Raw genomic sequence first — 11,470 nt, 5'->3', positions numbered from 1 at the left:
GGACGGACAGACGGAGAGGGGCACCGACGGGATGCAGCCATGCGGGGCCGACACCGCGCGACCGGCGGCGGAGGTGGGGGTGGCCGCACGCCACCGCGAGGGGAACGGCCCAAAGCGACCCGGGGGAGGGGACGCGAGTCGGCCGCCGGGGCCCGCCGCGGGATCTCACCGCCACAGGCCCTCCCGGCACAGGGGCGGTCCCGCGGCACCACCCGGGGACGACCGACTGGCGCCCCCACCCTCGCGGGGCTCACGCCCACCACCACCGCCACCCCCAGAGCCGCAGCCGGCCCGGGGAGAACACTCTCCCGCCGCACACCGGCGGCCCCCCCACGGCCCTGACACGCGCGGGGCCCCCCGCCCCGCCCCCCTCGCTCAGGGCTCCGAGGGCACTGCTCCGCCCGGGGTCGCCACCGGCCCGGCGGAGGCCGGGGGACGACACCCACGTGAGGCGAGGCGAGGCCGGCTCGGGCCCAGACGAGGGGACGGGAACGCGGGCGGTCGCACGCGCCGGACGAGGAGAGGCGAGGCCGGCGGCGGCGGGGAGGGGCCGGCGAGCACGCACGGCAGGGGCCGCGGGACAGGGACGTGGGCGCCGTCCGGGAACCGGAGGAAAAGGACCGGGCACGCGGCCGGGCCCCCAGGAACACCAGCGCGGGATCCCACCGCCACCCGCACGCGAGGGCGGTCCCGCGACGCCTGGGGCGCCGGCCGGCCCCGGCCATCCCCGGAGCGTGGCCCACGACCCGGCCCCGCCGCCAGGGCCGGCGAGCCGTCCACCCGTCTTCCGCCATCCACACGCGACAGATCCGTCTCCCATCTGAGTCTGACCCCCGAGGCTCGACATCCCGGGGACAACGCTCTCGAGCGAGGCGGCCCAGACCGTGACCGCACGCCGCCACCAGCTGCGGCTCGGGGGGCGAGGGCGGGCGCGACGGGCTCCCCCTCACCACCAGCTGCGGGGCCGGGGAGGCCGAGGCCGACCGGGCGTCGCGCCCCGACACAGCCCCCCCCTTCCCCCAGGGCTCGCACCACGGGGGGCCGGCCGCACGCACACGGCCCCCCACCTGCCGGACGCCCGGCGGGGCCCAGCGGGACCCTCCCCCGACTCGGAGGGGGGAGGCGCGGGCCGCGGTAGGCAACGAGCGGCACACGGCCCCACCGCGGGGCCGGGGGAGTTCTGCTCTGCCCACGTGCTCTGGCAGTCGCCACGGTGGCCACTGCGCACTCGGGAGGGGCAGCGGCTGGGGGGTCCGGTACCCCAAGGCTCCCTCTCGGATCGCTAGAGAAGGCGTTCTCCCCGAGGGCGCGCCGTCCCTCACCCGGACCGTGTCGCCTTCGGGCCCACGGAGGCGCTCCACGAGCCACCAGTCCTCAGCTGGGTGGGAGGGGCCTGCGGTACAGGGGAGCGGACCACCACACAGGAGCGTGTGCGCGGTCAGGGCCAGAGCGGAGCCCGCGTCCCGCCCCCTGCAAGGCCTCATCCGCCAAGGCCTCCGCGACGAGGGGAACAGGCACGCCTCTCCCTACCGCCTCGACCCCCCCCCAGAGAGAGCCACTCACGGGACACACACGCCACCGTGGCGGGGACCCGAGGGGGACACCGGGTTAAGGGAAACGACACCACCACTCGGCCTCAGGCACCTGAGGGACGACCTGGAGCGCTCCAGGGGCACCACCGAGGGTCACACGAGGCACGCTCACACACCCGCGTGGGGTGCGCAGCGCGGCGTCGGCGGTGGCACAGCCCTCCCCGCCACAGGGAGGGCCGCTCGCCGGGCACACGCCGAGAAGGCGAAGCGAGAGCAATCTGCTGTGTCAGAAGACCAACGGCCCCCACTGACGCCCCGAGGCAAAGGAGACCGAAGATCAGGGCCAGAAGCCACACCCAACCCCTGCCTTCCTCACCCTCCCTGATGGGCAGCGAGGGGGGGAGAAGACAAGCGAGGGGCCCCGCGGACAGACCGAGAAGAGCAGACGCGTTCACTGGGAACGCCCGTCCCTCGTCTGGCACGGCTTAGGCTCGGCCCGGGAGAACACGACCACACCACATCGATCTGTTGAGCCAAGGTGGAGCGGGGGGGAGGCACGGTGAGGACAGTCACCAGAGGGGCCCGCTTTAAGCCTCGCCGGCAACCTCCGCCCCCCCCACCTCGCCTCAGGCGAGAGCGGCCGACGACCCCCAAGAGGAGAACGCCTGACACGTGGCACGGAGCCCACAGGGCGGGGGTCGCCCCAGCCGCAACCAGGTGCCCACAGCGGGGGCGAGGGATGCACAGGGTAGAAGACCCACGCGCCACCTCGCCCCGCCACCCTCGGGTCGCCCAGAGACCGGAGGTGGCACCAAGGGTCGGGTCAGCCAGACGACACCACACAGGAGCCGGCGCACAGGCCCAGGCGGGCGGCTCCAGCGGCAAGGGCCGAACCGGGCACCAGCTGGCGGCCCAGAAGCCCAGAGCCCCGCGTGCGTCCAGAGACCCACAGTCCTCGGTGGCAGACACCAAAGGAGACCGTGTCAGCACTTATCTGGTGGCAAAAAAGGCCTATTAAGGGCGACGAAATGACAGCAGCTGACAGCGGAGCACATCGACGACGCGCAGGGAGGGCCCCCGGAACCTTGTCCCGGCCACCTGTCCCCAACGCTGCCCCATAAACACCAGGCCCCGAGCTCTCTTGGGGGGGGGGGGGGGTCATCTGGTCGACCGGGAGGGGGGAGGGGGCGCGTGGTGGCCAAAGCGGGGGCGCGGGCACCAAGGGGGGGCGGGGGGGAAGCTGGCCGAGGACGCCCTCCCCGCCTCGTCCACGCGGGCAGGGGTACCGGTCCGTCCGAGTCTCCGAACGGGGATTTGGCTTCGATGTGCAAAAGGAAAAGAGAAGACAGAACCGTCAGCGAGGCGCTTCCCACGAGACGAGCGGGCCCCGACCAGGGACCGCGCCCGGGGCCCGGACCGTCCTAGACGGGGCACCCAGGACGGCCCGAGCCGGCCCCCACCTCCCGACTGGGATTCAGGGAGCCGGAGAGGGGGGAGCCAAAGTCGCGTCCGACGACCGAGACCCACGAGGGCACGCCGAAGGGTCGAGCGCGCCCTCCCCGGCCACCCGCGGAAGCAGGGTCCGGTCCATCCACGTCTCCGGACCCGTCAGGACTCTGACAAAGAAAAAGCATGTGTGCCGGGAGACGCCTCGGGCGACCGGACCCCACGGGGGGACCGCACACGCGCCTCCCCCGCTCAACCCTCGGGTTCCCCCACCTCCGGAGTGCCACGCGGAAAACACCTCGGGCAGAAAGGACCCGAGGGCCCGGACCCTGGCGCGCCCTCCGGCGACCTCCAAGCCACCGTCTGGGCCGGTCCCCACCTCCGGAGCGGGGCCGAGGGCGAAGCAAACGCTCCTGAGGGCGAAGCAAACGCTCCTGAGGGCGAAGCAAACGCTCCTGAGGGCGGCCCAGGAGGCGTCCGGACCGCCGAGCCCGAGTCCAGGCGCTCCGGGCAGGGAAGACCCTCTCCCCGCCCACCGCGGCGGCCCGGCCCAGGCAGGGTCCGGGCGGTCCGTCCCCGTGGCCGCAGGGGCACGGGGAGATGCTGGTCGACCCGGTCAGGCCGCCCCGCGAGCCGGCTCCGGGGCGCCGCGACGGTCACCCTCCTCAGAAACCTAGAGAACCAATCTCCGGCGACAGCGGGACTGTCCCTAGGCCTCGGCGCCACCGGGACTGTCGCCGCCAGCGTCGCCGGTGTCTGAGAGCTCTGCCTCGGGCCCAGAGGCTGAGTCACAATCCTCCTGAAAGGCCTCGCCGAAGCTCCAGAGGGGAGGGACAATATACAAGCGGCCGCCAGGTGGCTCCTGACAAGCGACTCGAACGTCCCGAGGACGGGTCGCTGTCGCCGGCCGCCGGGGACGCCACCGCGCCGGCCGCCCAGACGCCCGAGCTCGGCCCGGAGCCTCCGCCGCCGAGCGACGCGACGCGACGCGACCCCGGCCGCAGAGGAAGGGAGAGACGCTGGGAAGGATCTCCTCAGGAGGCTGCCACGAAGGAGACTCACTCCCCCACGCGACTCCGGGGTGCTGGGGGGGACATTCCACGGAGACGCCGGCGGGCGGTGGGGGCTCGGGGCGGGGTCGGCGGAGAGAGGGGCACCAGCGGCATCGCAGACTCCCCCGGCCCCCCTCCCCCGAAAGAGAGAGGGAGGGAGGGAGGGAGGGAGGGAGGGAGGGAGGGGCCGGCAAAGCGAAACCAGGCGAGCGCTGCTCGGAGAACAAAGCAGGACTTTGGAAAGCAGACACAGACACGCGAGCCCAGGAGCAAGAAAGGAAAAGGAGGAGACACACTCGGAACCCCCAACAAGAGAAGGCACCACTCAACCTGGGTGGAGACCGTGACAAAGTCCGAAGACAACACACCCAAGCACGCGCCGGTGGGTGGGGAAAGTGCACCTGAGGTCAGGAGAACATGGATTTCAAAGTCACTGAACTGGCCACAAACACCAGAACGGCAGGCGGGCGGGAGGGCGGGCGGGAGGTCTGGGGTGGCAGGGCTGCGGGGGTGGGGGTTGGGAGGGGCGGGGCGGGGGGGCCTGGGGTGCGGGGGCGGGGGGGGGGTGGCGGCTGAGGGGCGTGGAGGTGAGGAGGACCGGACCGAGTCGATAGGGATCCACTAAATAAACCCCGTGTTCCATGACAACAGCCAGTTACATGAATACATAACTTTTTGAAGCAGATCAGAAAGGAAATGAAACAGAACCACCAGGCAGGAAAGTCAAGTCATAGAACTGCTCCGGCTGCTTAAAAGTCAGAGAGAGGGAGAGGGAGAGGGGGAGGGGGAGGGAGAGGGGGAGGGGGAGGGAGGGGGAGGGAGAGGGGGAGGGGAGGGGGAGGGGGAGCGAGAACGCAGACACATGCGCATATACGCGTGTCCATATGTATACGCACGCGTATTCGCGTCTATATATACGCGCACACGTGGGTATAAACAAACACGTTCAAAGGGCATGCTCACATACACGCATGTGTCTGTGTGCGCACGTGTATGCCTAGGCGTTTCTACTGTGCGTGTATGCTTGCGTGTATATACGTAGACACAGGCATATAGACACAGACGTCCACGGAGATACACAGGCACGAATACACATGCTCATATGTGCAGATACGTCGGTATCCATAAACACATACATATACGGGGAAAGCGCAAGCATATTGCAAAAGGGGCTTTTCTGTCCAAAACGGATCAAGGCGTCAGACAACTCAGCCTCCAAAAGGGAAACGACCCCCGATGAGCGAAGTGGGCAGGCAGGGGGCCCGAGCAGACACCTTCCTCCCAAAGAAAGGGAGAACAGACAGACACCCAGAAGCACAAGGTAGAAAACACATCAGCGGCAGGGCTGGGCTGGGCTGGGCTGGGTCTGCCGGGGGTGGGGGCGGGCTCGCGGAAGCACCCCGGGGCGTTTATCTGGACAAGGATCCTTCTCCTTCGGAGGGGAAAGGCCCAGGGGCTGGAATCGCAATCGCGACAGCAAGTTCGAACCACGAGAAGACAGTGGCTCCTGATCGGTCGAACGCGTCTTTGCTGCCGCTGAGGAACATGTGGGCGGACTCAGAGAGATCACATCTCATCCCCTGGGGCCTCCCAGAGAGAGAAACCACATCCCTAGGGAAAAGAGTCCTGCGATTCCCTCGGAACACTCCACCAAAGAGTCCCCCTTCGACCCAACCCAGCCACTCCACGGAGTGCCCACGGAGGGGACAGAGAAGATACGGACATGTGTATGTGTGGGATCGACCCCCATACCTAGGTAGACATCCGTACACACAGAAGGAGAGAGCTCTCTGTCTGTGTGCCTACGCCTGTATCTATTCACACACACACACACACACACACACACACACACACACACACACACACACACACACACAGAGGAATGGGACTCAACCACCAGAAGGGAATGAAATCTCACAGTCTGCAGGAACTTGGAGAGACCTTTAGAGGGGATGATGCTCAAGGAAATACCTCAGAGCCGTCGTTTCCACGCAGTACCTACCAAACGATACACCGTGAACACAACAGAACCAAAGAGAAACAGGCTCCTAAGATACCACCACGGAGCACATGAGGGGTGGCCCGAGGAGGGAGCGGGGGACACGGTGGCGGGGGGTGGGGGGGGGGAGAGAACGAGTGAACGAGCGCCACCGGTGAGGGAGACAGATGAAGCGGTGCCACCTCCCACTTAGGAAATCCATGAGTCACGGGCACGTCACGACACCAGATGTCATCTGCCGTGACACCAGGTGGTGACGGACGGTCCCTCACTAGACGTATCCTGGCGATCGCTGTGTCAGGCGCTACACTCGAAGCCATCGTCGGTACAGCTGAAAAGGAACGGGGGAACAGAACACGAAGAAAAAAAAAAAAAAAAAAAGGAAAGGAAGCAGGACGGGAGGAAGGAAAGAAGGCGAAAGGAAACGTTGGCAGTCAGTCAGAGGTCCGTTTGAGAAGAGTGGGACCTGCGTGTGTGTGGAGCGGCGGGGAGTGGGGAGGCGGGGAGAGAAACTAGGGTGAGTAGGAGGACGGGGAGCAGGAGGAGGAGAAAGAAAAGGACCGATGGCCTCGAGGGGGAGGGGGAGATCAAGGATCCAAGGAGTGGACAGGACGGTCAGGTGAGTGCCATAGGGAAAGGAAACGAAGCCAACCCACGAACACCCTCCCCACGGTGGTTGCGTTCAGTCCAAGATCAAGATGTGGGTAGCACGGTGTCCTCCAGCGCACGGGGACGCACAGGCCTGCCTTGGCGTGGGAGTTCAGGATCAGCCTGAACGCTGAAGCCGTTCTGTTCATCCACGGCTGGCACGTACCATGGTCCCACGACATTCACACATCCTAGCAAACCATCGAAAGACTCTCACTCACTCGCCATGAAACACGTAGAGAACAGAAAAGGAGGGACCCGATGGTGGCTGGCTGGCTGGCTGGCTGGCTGGCTGGCTGGCTGGATGACCATGAGAGTCTGAGGATGGAACCCATGGACAGAAAAGCATCCGATTCCCTTGGGTCAAGAATCGGTCTCGCCTTCTGTGCCTGGTGTCCTTCCTACGTCTGGAGGATTCCCTCCCCCCCCCCCCCCACCCCGCTCCCAGCTCGAAGGTGCTCTCAAGGTCCCCGCCGGCACGCTCTCTTCGGAGCGCCCGTCTGAAGGGGAACGTTCTCTTCCACGTCCCCGCCCTGAGACCGCTTCAGCCTGGCCCGCCCCTCCACCCCCGCCTGCCTCTCTCCCTCCTGCTCCTCCTCCTCCTCCTCGGAACTCCTGAGCGCTCCTCGCCCCGGCCTCTCACCCCACACGGTGGCGGTGTTGGCCTAGGTGTGCTCAGGCGCCTCCTCCCCGCATCCCAGGGGACTGCCGCTGTCTCTCGACTGCGTCGTCCTGGGACCATGTGTTTCCCGGCCTTTTCTGCGGGTGGGGGAGACCCGGACGGGCCGGGGCCAGGCGGGGGTGTGGGGGAGCCTGCATGCGGGGGGAAGGGTGGGGGCAGAGAGGAGGAGGAGGGGGAGGAGGGACGACACGACTCCCCAGTGCCAGTGTGTGCCTGTGGCCCGGGAAACAGAGGACGCACCGGGCTGGCTCCGAAAAGGGGATCGGTCCCGAGATCGGGCACGTTTGTTCTTTGCAGAGGCCCTGCAGGTCGAACAGGCAGGGGCAAGGATTGGGCTTCCCGCACGGAGAACTGTTCACCCATCGTGGAAACAGGCGTCTGTCACACCGGGGCTTCGGCTCTCGGTGCGATGTCCACGAGCCGTAGCCACTGAAACGTGCGCGCGCTGGAGCCGGCGCCGTGCAGAGGGCGATCTCATCCGGCTCCTCGTGTCCTTCCAGTGAGTAGGCCCGGATCTCGGGGAGAACAGAAATCCAGAGAGCTGCATGAACCTGACCGTCACGCTTTCAGAAGCCAAGGGAACCAGAAATGAGGTTCACTCGCGTGTGGGTCTGTCTCTCCACGGGACGAATCCTCTCTGTGAGCAGATGAGGGTTCCGGGGGCCCCGTGGAGCAGAGAGGATAGACCGTTCCCTCAGGCCCCCTGCTCCTCCCATGCACGCGCACGCTCCCCAACGGTCGGTCCTAGGAACAGCCTGCCCCAGAGGAGTGTGCTGGCCACCACCCACCTCCACGGAGACGGAGACGGCAGTGTCCGTCCGCGTCAGTCATCCTCGTCCAGAGTCCCCGGGCTGCGTGCCCTCGCCTTCACGCCTGGCGCCGTCCGTTCTGTAGGTTTGTGTCGAACCTGCCCGGAGCCCTGTGCCATCGTCCCGGATCAGGGGTTCGGTGGAAAACACCCCGTCCCCCCGCCTCATCGGCAGGTGGATCCTTCACCACTGGGCCACCAGGCAGGGAAGTCCCTTCACAGCCTTCTAAAAGCATCTACCCTGAAACATTCCATGTCGTCCTCCAAAATCACTGGACCATCACGACTGAAATGAAGGAAACTATGTGAGTTCAAGAATGTCTTCACTCCTCAGTGCTTCTTGCTTTAGAACCACGAAGGCATCTCTCTCTCTCTCTCTCTCTCTCTCTCACACACACACACACACACACACACACACACACAGAGGGGGCTCATCGTCCAAAAGAAACCAACTGTTGTGTTTAATCCATCCCCTTTGTTGTGGCCGTTGTGCCATCGCTAGTCAAAGAAGCTGATCTCATGTGGAATCCGATGTCTTCTCTAGGACACTTCAAGAAGCAGCAAGAGTGCCGGTTTGTGAGAAACGAAGGTCAACCCGTCACGATGCGATCCCTTTTCCTGGCCTGATCGTTCAGAAACTCTCCCATCCCAAGCGGGGGACGTCAGGATATCCATCTTGAGTTTGGGACTGGGGCTTCCCCGGCGGCTCCGTAGGAAACCATCCCGTGCCCGCGCAGGAAACACGGGTTTCATCCCCGGCCCGGGAAGATCCCACGTGCTACAGAGCCACGAAGCCCATAGGCCTCGCCGATGGAATCTGTGCTCTCGATCCTGGCCGCTGCGAGCGCTGAGCCCACACCCAGCAGCCAGTGAAGCCCACGTGCCCCAGAGCCCACGCTCCCCAAGAGGAACCACAGCCACGAGAAGCCCAGACACACAAGCGCAGAGCGGCCCCCTCCTCCACGGAGAGAGAACGGCTCGCACGGCAGTGAAGGCGCAGCACACCCCCACAGACATCAAAGACATCCCGTGATTCGAAAGCAAGACGGGCTCTAGGATGGGATGCCGTCGGCCAAGACCTCGTCCTATCCCTCGGGAAGCTCGCTGACTCTGCGGTAGAGGAGATCAAGAGACCGCCGCTCACCGTGCCATCGGAAGTGTGGGAAGCTCTCCCTACAGTGCTGAGAGCCCAGTGGAGACGTGACCCGTGGGGACCGTGAGCGTGCCTGTTCTCGTGAAGAAGTCCTTCCCAGTCCGGGCTCTGGAGATCGGCCTGCAGACAGTGGACGGCCATCCCTCTCGGCTCCCTGCAGGCCCACGGGTCCGGGCGTGCTGTGCCCCCAGCATCTGCTCGCATCTTCTGGGCCCGTCTCCCCCATGGTGCTCCACTCGCTTTGAATCCTTCTCCCCTCTCGTCTGACATGTTTTCTTTCCTGTTCGACTCTTTCCGGCTCCCCAGGCACCACTTCGCATCGTTCTTCTCTTCTCATCGCACTCGTCTCGTGGAAAGAATTCCACGTATCTCTGCCCTGTGCCCCAAGGAGTCTGTCATCGCTCCATTCATCTGGGGATGGACTGGCACGCAGGCAACCCCGGCCCACGAAAACCGTGGTTCCGTGTGGATGGAACGACTCGCCGACGACCGCAGGGGGCTTGTGGACGTGGACGGCTGGCACCGGGGAGTCGTCCTGCGGACACACCCTCGGGCACCATCGCGTTCGCGGGAGCGTTTGGGTTGCCGTCGTGGTCGCCGCCGTATTCCCTAAGACGTGTGCGGTCGCACTGGATTCCGACGGCGTCTATTGGAAAAGAATGGATCGTTCCCCGGATCCCCTCCGAAGGACTTCGAAAAGAGTCGTGGTCGAGACATGATCGATCTTTCCAACACTCTCACTTCTGGGTAGACATCTAAAGAAAAGAGACACAGAATCTAAATCTCAGAGAGACATCTGCACTCCCATGTCCACGGCAGCATCAGTCACACGGGTCAAGAGAGGGAAACAGCCCGAGTGTCCATCAAGGGAAGAAGAGGGAAAGAAGACACACGATCCAGATAGAGATCGATCGATAGGTAGACATAGATGTCCCACGGAGCCACAGGAACGAACACATTCTTATCTGGTGATAGCATGGATGTGACTTAGGGCGTGATGCCAAATGAATAAGTCAGGTAGAGAAAGAAAAAGACTTTCTCGTGCCACTTACATGCCATGGATGGCCATCAAAAAAAAAGAAAGAAAGAAAGAAAGAAAGAAAACGATCATCACAGAGCGGCTGGGGGAGGGAGAAATGGGAAGATATTGCATTGATGTAAGGGGGAAAGAAAAAAAAAAAACCGACTTCACGGATAAGGTACATCTGTACTGTACACGTCACAACGAGCACGGTGATTCTAATGAACAGCATTATTATGATCGTATGATACTATTCGGAGAAGGCCATGGCACCCCTCTGCAGTCCTCTTGCCCGGAAAATCCCATGGACCGGAGGAGCCTGGTGGGCCGCAGTCCACGGGGTCGCTAACAGTCGGACACGACTGAGCGACTTCCCTTCCACTTTTCACTTTCACGCCTTGGAGAAGGACATGGCAACCCACTGCAGGGTTCTTGCCTGGAGAATCCCAGGGACGGGGGTGCCCGGTGGGCTACCGTCCGTGGGGTCGCACAGATTCGGACACGACTGAAGCGACGCAGCAGCAGCAGCAGCAGCAGCAGCAGCAGCAGCATGATCATCTGAGAAAGTTGCCATGACAGTGGACATGAATCACTCTCCTCCCGTCCAATGGCAGAAGGAAATGGCCACCCACTCTAGGATTCTTGCCTGGAACTGTCCACGGATGGAGGAGCCTGGTAGGCTACAGTCCGTGGGGTCGCAAAGAGTCGAACACGACCGAGTGACTTCACTTTCTTTCACATCCAGTCATGATCTGTATGGGTTGTGAGAAAGCTATGAGCTACCGCTTGGGTGGTCATTATTCTTCTGCAACATACAGGTGCCTCTTGTCCCCATTCTGTACACATGAGAACGGAGGATGTCATATGTCCTTCACGGAGGAAATGATATTTCAATACACCTGGAAATTAAACACATAAAATCACCTAGTTGTCTTGTCTTTCCATGAAGAGTCAGTATCGGCTGCGCTAAAAAAAAAAAAAAAGAAAAGAAAAGAAAAGAAAGAAAGAAAGAAAAAGAAAGCTTTCTTTGGGGGTCTTCGATATGGCCATGCAGGGACACAGGTTTGAATAAAAACCGGGGGAACGTTCCCCAGGAAAGAGTCGGGGGCTTAGAAAGCTGAAGCTCCGT

This window comes from Capricornis sumatraensis, unplaced genomic scaffold (genome assembly GCF_032405125.1).
Source record: "Capricornis sumatraensis isolate serow.1 unplaced genomic scaffold, serow.2 scaffold93, whole genome shotgun sequence".
Taxonomy (NCBI): Eukaryota; Metazoa; Chordata; class Mammalia; order Artiodactyla; family Bovidae; genus Capricornis; species Capricornis sumatraensis.
Note: the sequence above shows the minus strand (reverse complement) of the source record.